Source organism: Apteryx mantelli, chromosome 3 (genome assembly GCF_036417845.1).
Source record: "Apteryx mantelli isolate bAptMan1 chromosome 3, bAptMan1.hap1, whole genome shotgun sequence".
Lineage (NCBI taxonomy): Eukaryota > Metazoa > Chordata > Aves > Apterygiformes > Apterygidae > Apteryx > Apteryx mantelli.
Genome location: NC_089980.1, coordinates 35,639,192 through 35,657,671, shown reverse-complemented (window position 1 = coordinate 35,657,671; position 18,480 = coordinate 35,639,192). Strand labels below are relative to the sequence as shown.

Here is an 18,480-nt window from a genome sequence, read left to right as displayed (position 1 = left end):
GTGAGCCAGGGTAAGGGAGTGAATTCTTCCTGAGTGGCTTCTACCAGGCAGGTACTTGCACAGGCAAAACTGTGGCTGCATTGCTGTCATTGGCGTCTGAGGATAGGGTCTGCTCTCTTTCCTTCAGGTAATATGATGGCTCTGAGTCTGTTAATTTTGGAATTAATGGTGAAAGCCAGCAGCCTGCTGCCAGCCCAGCTAGGGGCCGTTTAAAATCTTGGAGCCATTTTGGTGTTGTAGCTGCTGACCCTTATTTGTCTCAGTCACCTACTGAGGTGTCTTACAAAGCGCTCTCCTTGCTGTAAGGATTTTGGGGGTGGTGGGGATGGACTGTGAAGGTCGGAGGTGGCTGGCATTGCCCCAGGCCTCCGCGCAGTGAGGCACTCGTGTTGCTTCCTCTGCTGCATCTTTTTGGACATGAAGCGCTGCTGACCTGCGAGGTACCCGGCAGCATGGCTGCGTTCGGCTGAAAGGGAGACGGGAGAGCAAGACGCAGGATGCTGTGAAACGGGGGCTGAGGAAGGTGTATCTTAGAAAGGTTTTAAAGGTACTGTCTGCTGCCAGGGCAACTTCATTTGTGTGGTAGTGTTTGTTCTAGCTTTTCTTGTTTAACAAAACTTCAAACAGCCTTTTAGCCAATGCCAGCAAGGTTTGCAAATCAAAACCAAATCTGAGCATAGCACTACACTTGAGTGAGCTGTGCTAATCTAAGACGAGCGTCTGTTTCCTGCTTAGAGCTTCTCCCCCATGCTTTCATTTGGTGCATGTACAGCGCTGCATGCTGAAAGGCACTTTTTAGACAGGAATTAGTTAAAGAAATATGTGGTAGCCACTGCCCAAGCTCACTGTTCTGGGCGTTATTGGCTACCTACTCGGGTTTAGAAAGTATCTGTTTGGAGTCAGGCAGATTACAGAAGAGAGTCTGTCATTTTTGAATTAACATCTAGAATGGAGTGATCTTGTGTCCTTTTTGGATGTTGCCTGGATTTCTGTGATCAGGCAACAAATTTAATTTGTCGATAGTAATAATAATAAAAATCTCCTTAAGAAAAGTCATACAGTGCAAGTAGTGCTTATAATGTGTGAGCAGAATATTTTATGTAGCAAATATGTTAAACAGTTACAATCCTGAATAGTCCAGCTCTGCTGCTTGCATAAAAGCAGCCCCTTAAAGATGCTGTGGTCTGATCTTCCACAAGCAAGTCGATGACTGCCTTGCGCTTTCCTTACAGCAAGAGAATTGAAATAGAAGGGAACTTGCCATCAGTTCTCAATCTACTTTTTTCCAGACACTTTGGCCTCCACAAATTGTATAGCCTGCCTTTTCTCTGCGTGGGAGAGTACAAACTGCTGCTGGAGGCAAGGAGGAGAGATTAACATTCATCTGTTCTTTTCTCACTCTCTTTTCCATCCCGTGGGCATAGGGGAATTATGAATGTGCTGCTCCTTCAGGGAGCCTTTCTACTCATTACCCTGATGAGCAGACCACAGAGAAACTGATAAGGTTGTGTGAGTTGCACATTGCTGATTAAACAGGCACATGAAAAAGCTGAGCGTGATGTCTCCCCAGAAGAGGTCAGAGAGCAAAATGGAAGGACTGATACAAGTCTTGCTGTGGTTGGAAGAAGGTTTCTCCTAGGTCACCCTTAGAGTAGGGGCGCTTGCTGACAGATCTCCTTTTCCAGAGTTTTGTGCATATTGAGGGCTTAATGCAGAGTCTGTCTCTTCACAGGTCTCTGATGAAAAGTGGTATAAGATTATTTTGGAGAGCTCTGTTTTAAGCAGAGATATTTACTTCTTTGATTCCAACTTTGATTTAATGCTGCATATATACCCAGAAATACTGATGACAGTATATTTCAGAAACAGAATTTATTTTTTTATCTGTTCATTTTTAAGTCCTTACTGGCATGGAAACTAAAGCTGAGACCATAAATGCTTTCCCAATCATAGTAGTGATTGATAACACTTGATCACAAGATCAAGAGATTTTTGTTTCATTTTATGGGGCTGGTGGGGACAGGAAAGGTCTCTCAAACACATGCTTCCACAAAGTGTTGCTTCAACTGGGGGGGGGGGGGGAAGGGCTTTCATTCAGCATTGCCCTTCAATATCCTTTTACTCTTATTCTCAACAGGAGACACGCTAAGGTGTGTGCACACCATAAGCAGGGGGGGTGTATCTGCTAATGGCCGCTTCCTTCTGCAGAAGCGCACCAGCTTTACTGATACTAAAATTGCCTATGCAGAAACAGCGATAGGCTCATTGTCCCCAGGCTCTCCTGCTGCTGCTAAATCAGAGCATCTCTCTCAATTAACAGCCAGGCATTCTTTCTTTCCCCCCGCTTTCTCAAGTCCTAATCAGAAGTGGTTAATAGTTAGCATTTCCTAATCTAGAAATCTGGAAGATTTGTCCTCTTAATCAGGAGCTCTCACTCCTCGTGCGGTTAGCAGGCCCTGCAGTTGGGAGGACAGTAGGCCTCTTTGTATTGTCTCTCCCTTCTGCGTTAGCAAAGGTAGTAGGCAAACACCACGGGATCTGAAGAACAAGGCCCATGGTGGCCTAGAGGTGGATGAGCTGCTGCATTCTGATGTGGATGTTTGTTGTGAGAACTGTAGAATTTGGCGAGTCTTATGAGTATGTAACTAGCGTCTTGTATGAGGTGGTAGAAGCGTACAAAATCTGTATTTTTGGAGGGATGTGACAGGGTTTTACCCAGGGGATAGCATGCATATTGCTGACAGTGGCAGGGAATTTTTATGGAGTTGCTTGTTAAATTTCTGGAAGAATGTTGCTAATAAGAGTCAAATGTGGCAAGGTCAGTACAAGAGGAAGAAAACCTCCCACTCAGACAAAAGCAGGGGAAGGGAAACATTACCACACATGGGACTCGTTCAGTCCAAAATGGTCCATGCGGTAGTTTCTCTAGCTGTTCAGCAACTTATTATGCTGGTTGAACTTTCTAGCTCAGCCACATCTATGTTCATGTTCCAGTCGGGCTTTGGGAAAGCAGCAATGGCACCATCTCTATCCCGCTTCTTTTTGTTGTTGTTGTTTGGTGGATTTTTTCTTTCTTTCTTTTTTTTTTTTTGAACTTGAATGCCAGTATCTGCTGATGGCATCACATCCAAACTGTATCCCCTTGTCTAGGGGCGAGAGTCAGAGTAGAAGGCCTGCCTCCACCCAGGGTACTGCCAATCCACACTGAAGCCCTTGGAAGGAGGAACGTGTGCAGTAGTTTGGCATCCGTGTTCTGCCACCCTTCTCTCTGTAACATGAAAGCAGTCCTGCCCAGAGGCAGTAAATTTGAGTCCCTTCACTGCTGACAGAATCCACAACACTTCATGAATCTTTAAGATGCAAGTGCTTCTGTGAAATGGGCCCGGAGTGCTGGGGTGTCTAGGAGCCACTATATTGATGACTGAGGCAAAAAGATAGTCGCAGCATTCTTCACTTGTAGCCTGGTCATTGGGTTGTTTTGGAAACCGTTTGGGTTGTGGTTTTCTGTAAGTTGGCTATTAAAATAGGTCCACTCTTCTGACAGGAGCTAACATGAGCCCTTAGCCTGACACAGGAAATGAGCGGACTTGTTTTTCTGTAATTCTTCTCCTCCTGGATCCCACCCAGCAAATGTCCACTCAATTTTGATTTATTTATGAACATGCTTTTTCTGAAGTTAACATGTCTTTTTCTGTTGTACTTCTCTTTTTTTTTCCCCTGCTATAGAAGTCAAGTGCTCATTTCTGTTTTGACAGAACTGTATGAACGTGAATGCTAGTAGGGCAACAGAGAGTTTAAAAAAAAAATCCATTAATTAAAAATATTTACATTGGAAGCTGCAAAACATTTACTCTTTGAGTAAAACAAACTTCCCCATTGTTCTTGTATGATTGCTGCAGTTTCTGTGAAAACAGCCAGGAAGAGGTTGTGCTCTGAGGAATTTTACTGGGCTGGCAGGGGAATAGGAGTGTAGGAGGACTCAACTGGATTCTTGGTCAGCACTTCCATTCAGTGGCTCTCTTTCTCAAATCTTTCTGTCACGTGGTCAGAAGATCTCTTCTTCATATAGAAAACAAGAATGGAATAATGTTATTATAGTCTTTCTGATAATGCCAAAAAAGAAATGATCCATGCGCTTACAAATGAAGGCGTTCCTGAATGAAACAAACTGCAACTAAAAAGAGGAAATAAGAGTGAGTAAATTGTGTCAGTGGAAGATGAGGAAATGGTATTTGCTATATGAAAGTTTTCTTTTTAGCACTTAAAATATACACTAATGTGCACTAAAAAGCATTCTACAGAATGGTTTTTAGAACTCGGTTCTCTCAGCAGCTCTCCTGGATAGGTAGATGTGTACTACTGTCTCCATTTTGCTGATGGGAAAACTGCAGCACAGATTGGTGAAGGATCTGACCTTTCAGGGGTGCTGAGCACCTGCAGTTCCCATTAGGGCCCATTGGAACTGTGGATGCTCTGTGCCTGAGGAAAAATGAAGCAAGAGTACAAATCAGAGATGTCAGACCCAGGTCTAAACCCCAGGGTTTTCTTTGTGTCTAGTTTCGTACTCTGTGCACAGGAACACTCTTTATAGTGTCACTACAAGAAAAATAAGTAAACATGAAAATAATTTACTTTAAATCCTTCCATTCCTGCCATATCCCCCACAGATAACTGGATTGAAAAATGAAGTTAAAAAAAAAAAACCTAACAACTAGTATTGTCTTATACAGTGTCCCATTTCACTTAAGAATTTCTGGTCCTTTTCAGTCTGACAGTGGCTTCTAGGGTTTGTGGGCAGAACGCTGAACTCCTTGATGTAAAAGGTTGTGTGGAGGGGCGATATTCATGTTTCTTTTTATAAAGATCCTTGATTCACATATCTCACTCTAGGCAGACTTTTAGGCTTTTCCAAGTGTCTAACTGGAGGTTTTTCTTCTGCCCTACTGACTTACTAACTGGTTAGATTGCAGATCATGTCTCCTTTTCGTAATAGTGTCATGGAAAAGAGTGTTCTTTCAAGCCCAACTTTATCATGACTTTATATTTTTTATTAACAATTTCAGGGTTGCAGTTTTGTTAGTCAGATGCACAGTACTTTTTCCTGTCATTCTGGATATGCTAAACTGTGTTACATTTACTTGTACAACAAAAACACTTTGTTACATTCAAAGGTTGGTTTGCAAAGGTGTTGAGAAATTAGATGTACTTGATCAGGATAGGCGTAATTCAAACTTGCGCGTGAGAGCTTTGTTTCATCCATTTCTTGCATGCTTTACCATATTTAAAAAAGACCGGTTGGTGACAGTTTCTTGGCCTAGAGATAAAAGGTGCTGCATTTCCAGCTTTGATGTGCTGACAGAGAATTGTCTCCACAATGTATAGCACCGCTATGATTACTTCTAGCTATTACCATTGGTCTCATCTTACAGCCATTCTCATTTGACGTTCATTCAATTTAGTGAGGGGATGCTGCAGACTTATTTATGACTCAGTAGGTCAACCCGTACACTTTGGCCAAAGTGCAACTTCGACTGTGTTATCCTTTGCAAAGGGGGAAGAGTTTTTTGTTTGTTTGTTTGTTTGTTTACAAAACATGTTACAACCTCTTTAATACCTTTATATCCAGGTTTCCCAGATGACTGCAGACAAGAGGGTGACTCGCCTGGGGTATAGATTATAATGAACTGAGAGTAGAAATTTAACTTTTTTCTTGAAGTTATAATTAACTTTTTGTTGTAAGCTTATCAGGTGGTATTAATGGAGTTTTTCTTTTATTACAGATGGAATTTTATGACTTGTTGGATTCTGAATAGAGTGGGGAGATGCATCTGATAAGGTAAGAGAGAGGGTAAGATAAAAATGTTCTTGCACAAAACAGTCTCGTTTGGTTTCTTCTAATTGAAGGCAACTATTTCTTTGCCTGTCTGACAGAACCCTGCAAATAACTGAGATATTTATTTGTATGTTACATCTGTCTGTGATCCTCAGAGCAGACAGTCAGGTATCAGCTCTCTCTACACAGCTTCCGTCCCGATCCTCTCTGCTGGTGAACTCATGTACAAAGTCTAGAAGACAAAAATGCAGATCTTTTGAGCCACCAGGTTAGCCAGATAGGTAGACTTATCCTAGTATCGTAGAGCTTTATTAAAGTAACAGATGAGGTAAAAGTTTATTTTTTGTTTTGTTTGGGGATTTTTTTTTCACCAGGACATTTGAAAAGTAAAAAGATCTTTAAGATGCTTTAGTTTCTGTGCTTTAAAATTTGTTTTTCTTGTTGCAATTTTTTTCAAATTTGGACTGTTTTTATTAGGACAGAATGTATATTAGTAGAAAAACTCTAGGTTTGAATATGGAACCTGTATTTACTGTCATTAGTCTGAAACTGTCTGAAGTTTGCTGATTTTTAATAGCAGTGTTTTAAAAAGGCAGTGTTCAGATAGCTACTTAATTTCTCTTTCATTGTCTGATTCAGACACTTCCACGAGCTGCAAGTAGATTTCTTTAAAATTTTAAGTATTGGAGTAGCCATATTGAAACAACAAACAGTTGAACATAATAGTAGTATGATGTAGGAATTAAGAAGACTGTCACTGTTGACCCAGTCTGTCGCTCTTCAGTCTGTCATTTATTTATTTTGTCTTTTGTTCACCTGAACACTGTGGCATATACAGGTCTCAAAACTTCCTATCGTTCTTTTAGGTTGTTGGTTGGAATATGTAGTAAGAATAGTTAAATGCATTATGTCATTGTATGAAGATCAGGACCAAACGCCTTCTTTCCTTGGATCCAGTCTTGTAGACAGGTTTGAGATTGTTTTTTTCAGTTTAGTTTGCTTAATAGGGTTACCCTTTGGACGATGGCTATCCAAGCAAGAACTGAAAGCTTAAATGCCACTCAGCACTGTATGGATTATATAAGAACTGAAGACTTGCTTCTTAATTTTTCGCAAGCGATAGGCATTTTCCCCTTTGTCCATTCAAACTCCCCTCTTTCACTCCATTGTTGAATTCTATTACGAATATTTTATTTAATGGTTTACTCACTACCCAAAGATGGCCTTGTATGTATATAGTTATTAAAATACAGCTCTTTAGATTACAAGACCTCTCACCTGAAGTGCTATTATATAAAGCATCTCACATGCATACCTCACTCATTATGTAAACGACCTTGTTCACTTGCACGTGTTTGAACCAGTCCCCATATGTTCCAAGAAGTCTTAATGAAAATTACTTTCAGAAGTTCTAAGCACATGCTCAGCCTGGGCTGCGTTTTTGCCAGTCTCCTCAAGTGCTTCAGCTACAGGCTCATCACGCACCGGTACACTTTCTTTTGCTCTATCTGAAGGCCATGTAGTATCCATGGTGGTGTTGCTGTTGATGCAGAGTTGATGTGTTATATGCTCTCATTTAAAATGAGCATGGCTAATATGGGCTAAACTGAAGTTACTTGTGCTCAGACTAGTTTGGTATAGTGGATTCTGTCAATTGAAAAGAATTTTTTGTCTAATATAAATTCAATACTGGACACTTGTTGGCACGCACGTGGAGCAGGACCTTAGTGTTTGTTCAACCGCTGATATTTTTCCGAAGACGCTAATCCTCATAATTATTTGATTTGTCTGACTAAATAGTTTCATTTTGTTTAAATATTGTTCTGCTTTGTTGTGAAGGGGATATCCATAAACCTGTGTGCTTTAACATGGACAGTTTTTTGTAATACAGCAGCTAGTTTCTATTTTACAGTCTTTCACAGGGTGAGCTCATTCTCTCCTTACCTCATAAAACAACCACCTAGGGAGCTCTGCGTCTTAAGCAAAATCTGCTGCTTCAGGCCTTGACACCTTCTCTGGCTATGGCTTTATTGCCAACCCCAGGCACGTACAAATCATGAGTCAGATCCCTAGAAATCACAAGACTGGATATAAAAGGAGATTCTGAGAGGAAGAAGTAACATTTTTTCACTGGCTCTTGTCTTTCACCTTTAGAGGAAAAGATTCTGTCCTTGTTTTGTGTGAGATCATTTCAGGGTTGAAATTAATCCTGAGCTGTGAATATGTATCTCGTGCACACATTCTGTTTTCTCAGCCTTCAGAGAGGACTCTGTTTTTTCTTTCTGCAGTGGCACGGTGTTGAGCAGTGCCCCTGTCTCACTTTGGAGCAGGAAGAAGCTGCTATCCCAAACTTGCCCTCAGGCCTCGAATCCTGCTTGGGTCTCATGCTCCATGTGTTCCCCTGGTTGCCTGAGGTTGTCGTGGTTATTTCTTGAGCCATTCCCACTGTTTCTTTCTCTGGAATCGAGCTTCTGAAACATTTGCATGTTTCTTGATGCCATTGTGATAAAATGGATTCTATCTTTTAGCCTCATTTAAAGCAATGGAAGATGATCGTGTCTTTGCAGGGAGTAATCCTGCTTTAATTCAACAAAGGATAGTCATGGTGACTGTCTTGTAGTGGCCAGTTTTTGGCTAAAATCCTATTGATTACATGACAGGCTTGAATTTAAAAAAAAGAATAATGCTTTTTTAATATGCCTGAAGCCTAATGATGAAATTGTGAGACTTGGCAAGGTTGCACTGATGTTGATGGGTGACAGACCTCTCACCCAGCACTTTCTTTTCCTTCCCCCATATTTACGTGTGCCTTTATCCTATTTTCTTCCAAGAACCCGGGGCCCTTGTGAACTACAAGTCAAGTTTCACATAGGGTGTGTCTGAGAAGTTGGATCATAAATACAAAATCATTCTATAAGATCTAATCTATTTTCAGAGGTACCTTTATGTGATGAAAATTACTTTGATCACTGAAATGGCGTTGTGTCATTTTGGAAGGAAATGACAAGGAAGTAACTGTTTTCAGGCCTATTTTGCACCCCCTGTTACCTTAGACCTGATGAATTGCAGCTCCAAGGTCACCTGTCTTAACAGTTCCAATTAGATTGCCAATTAATATTAATTATCTGAAAAGCAGTACATTGATGTATATTCTATTATTAATGGCTGGGGCATACTATGTTAATGCATTTTATAATAGCAATCTGTTTTGCAAACATTTTCTGGTTGTTCTTTTTTAATGAGTCTTGGCAGTGAAAACACCAGTTTAATACGTTCAGAGCTATAGTAACTCATTGAAGAATTTGTGGGTTTTTTTACTGGGAATAACGCTATTGATTTCGATGAGACCAAACTGGGGCATAGTCAAAGAATGACTTCTGTCTAAACCGGTGCATTGTGGTTTCTTATTGTTTTAATACATACAAGTGTATAATTCTTATATCACCACTGTATTAGTTTTAATAATTTCCTTTGACATTGCATATGTATATTCTTGTCTCCACAGAAGTCATCTTAGAAAGACCTTCAAAATAAGAAAGCTTATTTGAGTAAAACAGTAGCAGGTAATTTGAGTTCGTTTTTTATTGTGTTAGTTTGTTATTTTGTCAGAGTATGTGGAAAGTACCTGGAAAGCACTGGGAGAGAAACGGGGAGTCATTCGTGCGTAGGGAGAAGCCTCTAGATAGCAAAGCTCATGGGAAGGGTAGCGGGTGGAAAAAAAGGTCTCCATAAATGTAGATATTAAGATAAATGCTTTCTCCTTTTTTTTTTTCCCTCCAGAAAATGTGAATATTTGCACATTCTGATGTTGCAAGTCGTAAATGCTTAACATTTCTGAAAGAATAAATTACTTCAGTGCCTAAATGTGTAGATAAGTGTCAGCCTCAGAGGATCAAGGAATGTTTGAAGAACTCCAAGTAGGTTAATATTAGGCAGAACATAGAAAGTAGGGGAATACGTTGAACTAATATAACAAAGGCCTAGATGTAAGTTTATAATTAAGACTAATCAAGTTATGAAAACAGAATTTCTGTGGTTCTGCTTTTAATGTAAAAATGGAATACTCACTTCCCCCTTCCCATCTTTGTCACACTAGGTTTCCCAAGCTTGATGTTATAAGAGTTGTGCTTTCTCTATAAAAATCACGATGGGAAATTAACCTGTGTAATACTTCTCAAACTATTTTTACAAAAAAGGCCAACTTTCACTGTGGATTATCCAGTACAGCCATACTGTGAACTGCTTGGTTGTGTATAAGTAACTGCACCCTTGACCAAGCAATTAAGAGAAACTGAAATCAGTACTGTAAAACACACAGTAAGCCTATGGGGCTAAAATGGAAAAAGCCATTTTCAGCTTTTGCTTACAGAGTGAACTGATGTGAAGTTCCCCTCTCAGTACCTAAAGCACAAACAAGGAAGGGTGTAGTTTAGCATTGCAGTCTCCAGGATCACGTCGCCCAACTTTCACCCCACCCCTGTACCAGCTCTGCCGCTTTTCTGGCCTCTCAGCGAGCCTGTGCAGGGCGCTAACCCGGACAGAACTCCTAGCTTTTCCTTTTCCTCCGGGTTAGTTTTCTGGACTGAGCTCCCTGGGCTCAGACAGGCTGGCAGGCACAGGGAAAGCCTGGGGGCAGGTCTGGGGATACGGCTGCCCCTTCTGGGGTCGGCTCCAGCTGAAGCAGCCAGTGAGCACTGCCTGTCTGCCAGGCCAGCGTGGGTCTTGCTGCCGCTCACCTCTTGCCAAGCCCACCGCCCTGGGGTGACTGGCGGTTTGCATCTGCTGCTCTGATAGCATGTGCGATGGCTCTGTAACTCAGGTGTTCAGAGTTTGTGTTTAAAAAACCCCGAACTTGCATTTTGGGGAGTATAAATGTATTTATCTTTTCCCTCTGATGTTGGTGTGACTGGAGGTAGAAGTAGCTGCGGGTCGCTCTGAAGATCAAGGAGAGTGGTGGTCTCGGGCAGCGAGGCCAGCCATGAGAAGCAGGTGGCCCTCCTAACCTGGCAAGTCTGTGGCGTGTCAGCTCTGCGGCTGTAGAGAGGCAGAGAATTTCAATGGCTTGAAGATAGAGTTGGAAGCCAGGAACTTTTGACTTCTAACTGCAGCTCTGCTAATGACTAGCCTGTGGTTTTGGGCAACTCCCTTAGCCCTCTTTGAGTCAGCTCCTCTGTCAGTAAAAAGGGGATAATACTCCTTTTCTTTGTAACTCACTGTTAAAATGATTAATTATTGTGCAAAGTGCTTCAAATGTCAAGATTCTGCCGTGTATCGTTACTGTTGGTATAGAGAGGCCTATCAGAACTTTTGTTAAGAAACCCTAGGTCCAAAAATGAAAAAGGTTTGGGGGGCTGTTCTTTTTTTCCTTATTAATTTTTGAAAGAAATCAGATTGACTCTCTATACCAAAGTGCTAACCACCAATGCTGAACATTTGGATAGTGCCTTCTTCTCCTCCCCTTCTCGTTCCTCCACACAACTCTTTTCTTTACTCTTCATATCAACCCCTTCCTAAATAAACTAAGGAGAGGGTGACGAGCAGTTGAAAGGGAAATTTTATTTGAAGCTGAAGATGTAAAATCCTAGTAGTGAAGCTAAGTCTTTCCTGATGATGTAGAGGGATGTTCACTCATTCCACATTGAGGCTGTCCTTAAAAAAGCAGGTTCCAAGCTATGGCTTCTGTTTGGAGACTGAGATTGATTAAACATACCAGTAACTTACTAGTTAAAACAACAACAACAACAACAGCTTTCTAAAATAATGTAGGACATGGAGGGAGGAGCCCAATAAATAAAAAATTATGAAATTCATGTTTAAGATTAAACTCAAAAAAACCCTAGATATTTAAATTAAAGGAAAATATTAGTTAAGATACCCAACTGAGCTTATGTATGCTCTGAGAGAAACAGAAGCTTGTTTTTTCTGTTAGTCTCGCACAAAACATGATTGACCCAGTGTTGCATGTGGTAATTTCCTGCTCTTGGTTAAAGGGCTGCTGCTTTAAGGAGTTGAGGACTCTCTGCATGCCACAGATTTGGGTTGTGGAGCTGTGTAGGGTAGGCAGCTGTCGTGTTCTCACTGAGAGAGGTAACGTGCCCACAGTTGGAGAGGCAAAGCTAACTATGACTTTTGTTTACTGTCTGGTTGTCATCTTGATACTCAGCTGATGTGCTGTGAAATTGCAGAGATTATTGATGATTTTTGGATTTCCTAAGCCCCAAGGAATGAGCTTTAACTTTAGAGAAAACATTCTGTGAAATACATTCACAGACGTTTGCCCCCAGGAAGATCCTCTGTTATCTGCTCAACCTATCTTAGTGCAGACCATAAACTCTCACTTGGAAATTTCTACAGTAAATCCTTAACTTCTGTTGTGACATTACACAGATGCCCGCTCTTGACTGTTACTGGCATTGTTGTAAGTTACATTTGTTTCCCTCCAGGAGAATTTTAGCCAATGCAATTTTGTGCTATATAATTTCCTATATCTTGCTTATGGCTGTAGCAATGGAGTGTTTTGTCAAGAGTGGCAGAGTGCTATGGGGGGCAGCCTGTGCTTCTGAAGAGCTCCAAGAGCTATACTGGTTGGAGTGACCTAAATGCAGAAGTCCGTATTTCCAAATGTATTGCATGGCTGCAAAGTGGTGAAGATGTAAATAACTGAGGGGCTGGATAGATTTTTAGTCAACTGGATAAGATAGAAAGTGTTTCTTGTGGATACTGCATTTTGCAAGCTTTCTGTCAATCAGTTTCTGAGCATACTACACATCTTATCAATCAAGTGCAATTATGTACAGTCTGACAAAGGAGATTTATTCTGAACTCTTCAAAAGGTTTTCCTCTGTCCAGTAGCATCTTTTTGGGGGAATAGTTTTGACTAAGTATTTCTTATCGTCCAAGTAAGGTTTTGTAGTGATGTTTAGCCATTTTGTAAGTCACTGATAACCATTATTCTCTTTGATCAACCAAATAGGCTGACTTTTTCACTTGCAGAAGTAAGATGTATTTTCTGAAATTTTAGCTGTTCTTGTGGGATTTTCTCTTCCGAAATGAACAGATCAGAAAGAGATGTCATTTTCCAATAATGGTCTTGCTGTTACTGTTTGTAGCTAATACTCTCCCTCCCTCCCTGCCTTATACAAAATTATATTCTTATCCATCCAGAGGCTGCATTTCCTCACTTAGCTGCAGAATCATACAGGAAGTTTGCTGTCTAGATGCTGCCTGCTGTGACCCCCCAGTCATTTTTAAAGATTGTTACCATCCAGAATGCAATCCCCCAAGTGTAACACTCATGATTCTTTTTTATTCCTAGAAGTTTGTAACTTTGTGTTATTGCTGTATTAAAACCAGTTGTTGTTCGGATAAATTATACTTGGCAAAAAATACTTTACTGTAAAGTAATCTGCTTCACTTTTTTTTGCCATTGCTCTGGATCTTGTATTCTGTGCAGATTACACAAGAAGTGGTTACATATTTTCATTGCTATTGATTATTATATTTATTATTATTACATTATTTACATATATTATTATCAATTATTATTGATCCTTGGTAAAGGTAATGGACAGCATCCCCTCAGGACTCCAAAATAGCAAAGGTGGGGGGGAGAGAAAGAGGAAGTAGGGTATGTGGGTCACTAGAGATCATTCTTAAGGGATTTTGCATCTCTAAATTGAACTTCTTGTAGTTTGAGGTGTGGGTTTGTGTAAACATAATTACAGCTCTAAAATCTTGCTTTTAAATGTTGTGTGTATGTACATGCAGTAGTTCTTTTGTTTTTGTGAAATAACATTTTTCTAGGGACCTGTATTCATATCATCTGGAGTTTTTTGTTGTTTAAGGTAAAATTTAATGTTGATAACTCTTTTTTTTTTTTTGGTCTAATTCTTATATGGTGATTAAGTACCAGACAGTTGCATATTACTTACAGTTAATAGTGAAAAGGAAGAGTTTGGCAAAGACTTGGCTAAAAATAAATGAATGTCTTTCAATTTCCTGTGGGCCTTTTTTTGTGCTGCTTAATAACAAGGTGGAATAGAACAATTTTCTGCTTCTGAAATAGATGTATTTCTAATTTTTATACCATTGAAATATTTTTTTAAATAAAGAAAAATCATAAACTATTAAAACATGTTTGTCTGCAAAGTGTGCATATTGGGATGGTTATTTTTTTTCCCTCCTCCATTTTATCAGGGAAAAAAAGTTAACTTATTGCTTTAGTACTGTATAAGCCCTTTGCTTTCAAATGCAGGGCTGAATCTTACAATGTACTGCTTTCATGATTCGTTATTCATTATTTCATGATTCATTATAACAGTTGCCTATAAGTATAGTGTTTGAACACCTCTTAAAGATTAAAAAGGTCAAACCTTTAACTTCCTTAGGGATGTTGTACACATCCTCATTTTATGCACCTCACTCTGCTCATTTGTAAAGTGACATGAATAATCTGCTTAAGGCAGCCCAGGAAGTCTTTGAGAACTGGAAGTAATGGTACCTTCCCACCAAAGCCATCTTTCAATGGCTGTTGAATACTTTCCTTTGGGTTAAATTCTAGTGGTGTCACTTTGATCCTGGGAGTATTATAATACTTACATGCTTTTTCTTATACAAAGGAAAAGTATACACTCACTGGCCCTTACCATAATCTGTGCTATTAAAAAAAGACAGGCAAACCAGGAGACCTGATTTTGTCCCACTTGAGCTTCCTATACATTTGTTGAGTAGACAATTTGAAAGAACAAATTATCTCCTGTCCTTTTTGTCTCAGCTTTTTTCTGCTAGCTTGCAGCTTAAAATATCATCTCCTTTTGTAGCCTTAAGAGGGGGTGATGAAGTTTTCTCTCAAAGCGTTCTCTGAAGTTGAACTAGTTATACCATCAATCCCACTAACAAATCTCAGATGAAGCAGAACTTTTTGACACAATGCTATCTTGACATCCAACAGGCTTTCACTGACTAAAAAATGTGAAAAACGTGCATGGAATGTGCCTCTGCAGTTTGTGATGCAACTCTTTCCTTTGCTGTTCTTTTTGGATGGACCATGCTACCCAGGAAACTTCCGTTTTGTACCAAGGTGCAATAGGGGCTTTTACAGAAGCCTTGAGAGGCATCAGCATTATCTCTCCAGCAGTGAATGCACGCTGTACATATCTGTTACTCAGAAACCAGCCATTCCTGAGTTTTGGGTTGAGGATGGGAGCTAGGTGAGGGTATTCTTGTTTCTCTGATTTCTGGGCATGGTGCTAGGGAATGAAAGAGATAAGATGGCTTACTCTGAATACCCTAGTGAAGAGTGGAGTCTTGAGCTGCTTTGTGGCTCTAAGACTACTTGATAGACAAAAGGAGGTGAAACCTATTTTTTAGTTCCGATTGGAGAGGTACTTAAGGGTCATCTGTAGAATGACATGAAGTTCAACCAGTAGTTTCTAGTTTCTGTTATTGCATAAGGTTTGGATAAAAGTGGTGATGGGCAGCCATTCAGCAAAACCATAGCTGGCAGTGGTTAATGACAAGACATTCTCTTGAATTATTAAAGCACTTTCCTTGAAATAAGGAGGAGGGCTGTGTGTCCAGGTGGCATGTGGATGGATCCCAGTGTGATCTAAACCAGTAATGTTCTTTAAGCACTAGTGAGTCACATACAGCTAGAAGCTCCAGTGCTGTCTTTCATGTAAGACAAGTTCTCATTCACTTAGCTTGACTTCTTTTCATACATGATTTTCATTTTTGCTACTGAGGTAAATTTGAAATTATTTCCTTACATATTTAGATATTGCCTTGGTATTAAAATGTAAGTCCTCTTCTAGTTTCTTGTCCTCTCTTTTGTATATGATTATATTTACTTCTTATTAAAGAAATACTATTACATAATTACATAAAAAGCATATCTGAAGAATAGTGGAAGGAGAGAGAGAGAAACAGACTGACCTTCTATGTTCTTTTTCTCCTGCTTAAAACAGATTGAAACTTATGTGATATTTTACCTGCAGCTTCTTGCTTATCCATGGAAGTTATTTTTAAAGACCAGACCCTGCGAGCCTTCTTTTCATTTGGAGGGGGTTAACATTAGCTTTTCATGTCAGCCAGTGTGGCTGGTATCTGGGAAGTAAAAATATAGCCATATAGGTTGCTGTTGGTGAGACTGTTGTCTGTATAACTAGTTTCCTTAGCAGGTGACAGGCTTCTTCCTTAATGATTTAACTATTTAATCTCAGGAAATCCTTGAGAAACAAGATGTTTGGGAAGTTCTGCCAGAGACTTGTGTAGGTGTGGTAATAGAAGAGGGAAGGGACGACTTTCTCCTGAAAATGTGGGGCGGGAAGACTTGACTGTTGGTCCGGAAATGCTGAAATACAGAATGAATTTGGAGAGGCAGGACATGGGTTCTCTTCCAGGTTAGACCAATGACTGACAGTGCCTCTGAGTTTCTACCTATGTGAAATGAATTATAACATATGCCTCAGAACTATTGTGAAGGTGCTAAATTAAGGCTTTCAGCGAAAGATCACAGAATGCTTTGAATAAAGCTTTATAAGGTGCAGAGTGTTCTTACTATTAATACCAAATAGTTTGTGTGCATCTCTTAAATGACAAGGAAAATGAAATGTGCCAGATTTGTGGAGCTGGAGAAATGTTTGCTCATTATTTTCAAAGAGCTAGAGAGTGCAGATGGAGAAGGGGGGGTTGAAATCTAGGTACGGAGGAAAAATCCCATATACTGTCATCATAGAGGTTATTTTGAAATCCTTCATCTTGTTGCCTCCTATCTGTAAATTCATTTTGTAGATTGCTGAGTTTTTCAGCGTATGGTGAAAGGGAACAGAATGTTCACCAATATAGAATAATACATCACAGAGGAAGCTGCTGCTGAACTTTTTATTTGAAGAAAATGTAACAAACCAGGAACTGCTCTAGTCCTTTTCTTAAATAGGAAATACATGAAACCACAAAAGACAAGTGCAGTGCTAAGTGACTGGCTGGAACCCGTATTAGAAATTTGGCATTAAAAGAGAGAGTCTCTCAGCCTACTTTGTCAATTGGATCATACTTCAAAAGCTGAAAAAAGGCCAATATGTAACCTGCCAGCAGAATAACAATTAACAGCATTTTAAGTTGTTCCACTTAAGTGCTCCACTTTTAAGCTGTATCCACTCCTTTCAAGTGATGACTATGTACTCTGCTCAGTGAAACTGAAGTTCAGGCACATTGGTTGCATAGCGAAGAGGGATCTTTGCTGTCCTTCTGAGTCTGACTGGTCGGAGTTGTCCCCTTTTCAGAATTGCTCTGCCTGCCTTGCTCAGGCTCTGCTTTCTCTTCACTGTGGGCTTAGAGGAACCACTGGGTTCATTTGAAAACAGGTCATAAAGAATGGGGAAGATTAACATTGTTTCAGATGGCTGGAGCTTCTTGTTGTATTTCAGTTATTTTAGTAACAGTGAGGTGTGAACTTTCTGTGAGCAGGTGAGAATTAGGCTCCCTGACTTTTTCTTGCTTTGCATACTAGCACATTCAGAAATGAGGAAATTGCTACCCTTTAACTTTATGATGGAGACCAGAACAAGAAGAACTCCTCTTACTGAGAGAAGCAAGTCCTCTTCGTGGCGCTGTAGGAATCCCCACGTGCTGGTCTAGGCATTCTCCTGATTGGCAAGCTGGTGAACTGCCTTCAGTTCTGATTAATAAAATAATTTTTTTTAAATGAGTTCTGGTGGGTATATTCTTAGGTAATCAGTTAAATGTCCTAGGGAAGGCTTTGTGGCTAGTAATTAATTCCCCTGGTCCAAAAAACCTGCCCTGGTTTAACTTAAACAACACTACCTGAGGAGATTCATTGAAACTTTTTTGACCTTTGTTAAAGAGTTAAAGCTCTATTAAACTTTGACCTAGGAAAAAAACACTTCTAGGTCTACGTTATGATGTTTCCATGACCTAAATAAAACAATGTGGGCAAAGCAGAACTGGATACTTGGGTCTTGAGTCCAGATCCCTGCTTTTCCAGGGAATCATGTCATGTAGCCTGTAACATCAACTGACTTTTAGCTCGTTGTAACAATGAATTTAGACTTTCTGCTCCTGCTTCTCTACATGCTTTCTAGTGCAGTATTGCCCAGGTGGTGCCATTTGTCTAAAAGAAGTTTTCTTACTATAGAAAACCAAGAAAAGGGTAATTAAACTGGCAGTTTGGGCTATAAATATTCCTGCTATTTAATAATTATATGAATCCTCCTTTTTTTGAGCTAAAAGCATGGATTACTATGTTTTAACAAGTTGATCTGACTGACTTCTACCACAGATTTTTTTTTAATATTCATAAAAACTGTCTTTTTTTAAAAAAAAAGACATTTTTATATTAGAAGAATGAGTATCTGAGATGACAGCAGAGAGCAAAAGTTTATTACACGTATAAAGATGAAATAAGTTAACTTGTTTAAAGTGTATTGTAGATACAGTGCTCCCTCATTTGAAAAAGTTTCATGACTCCATGTAACTATATCAACATGTTTCCATAATTAATTTCCAGCCTACAATTGTATTATCTTTTGTCTAATGGAACATCATCATATTAAGTAAACTAATAACCATAATGTTAATGTTGCTGATGCTTTATTAGATACTAAAAACAATACAAAAAAAAAACAAAC

The 18,480-nt window shown here is 39.7% G+C and overlaps 1 protein-coding gene across 4 annotated transcripts in view; it reads left to right on the top strand.

The window, feature by feature from the left end:
- The window catches only part of TRERF1 (transcriptional regulating factor 1), a 103,627-nt gene that overhangs the window by 24,941 nt on the left and 60,206 nt on the right, over window positions 1-18,480 (top strand). For all 4 annotated transcript variants that reach the window (XM_067293120.1, XM_067293118.1, XM_067293119.1 and 1 more), the window contains exons 2-3: window positions 5,781-5,836; window positions 9,339-9,396. The gene's annotated coding sequence lies outside the window, so the exon portion shown is untranslated. The remainder of the gene's footprint in view (window positions 1-5,780; window positions 5,837-9,338; window positions 9,397-18,480) is intronic.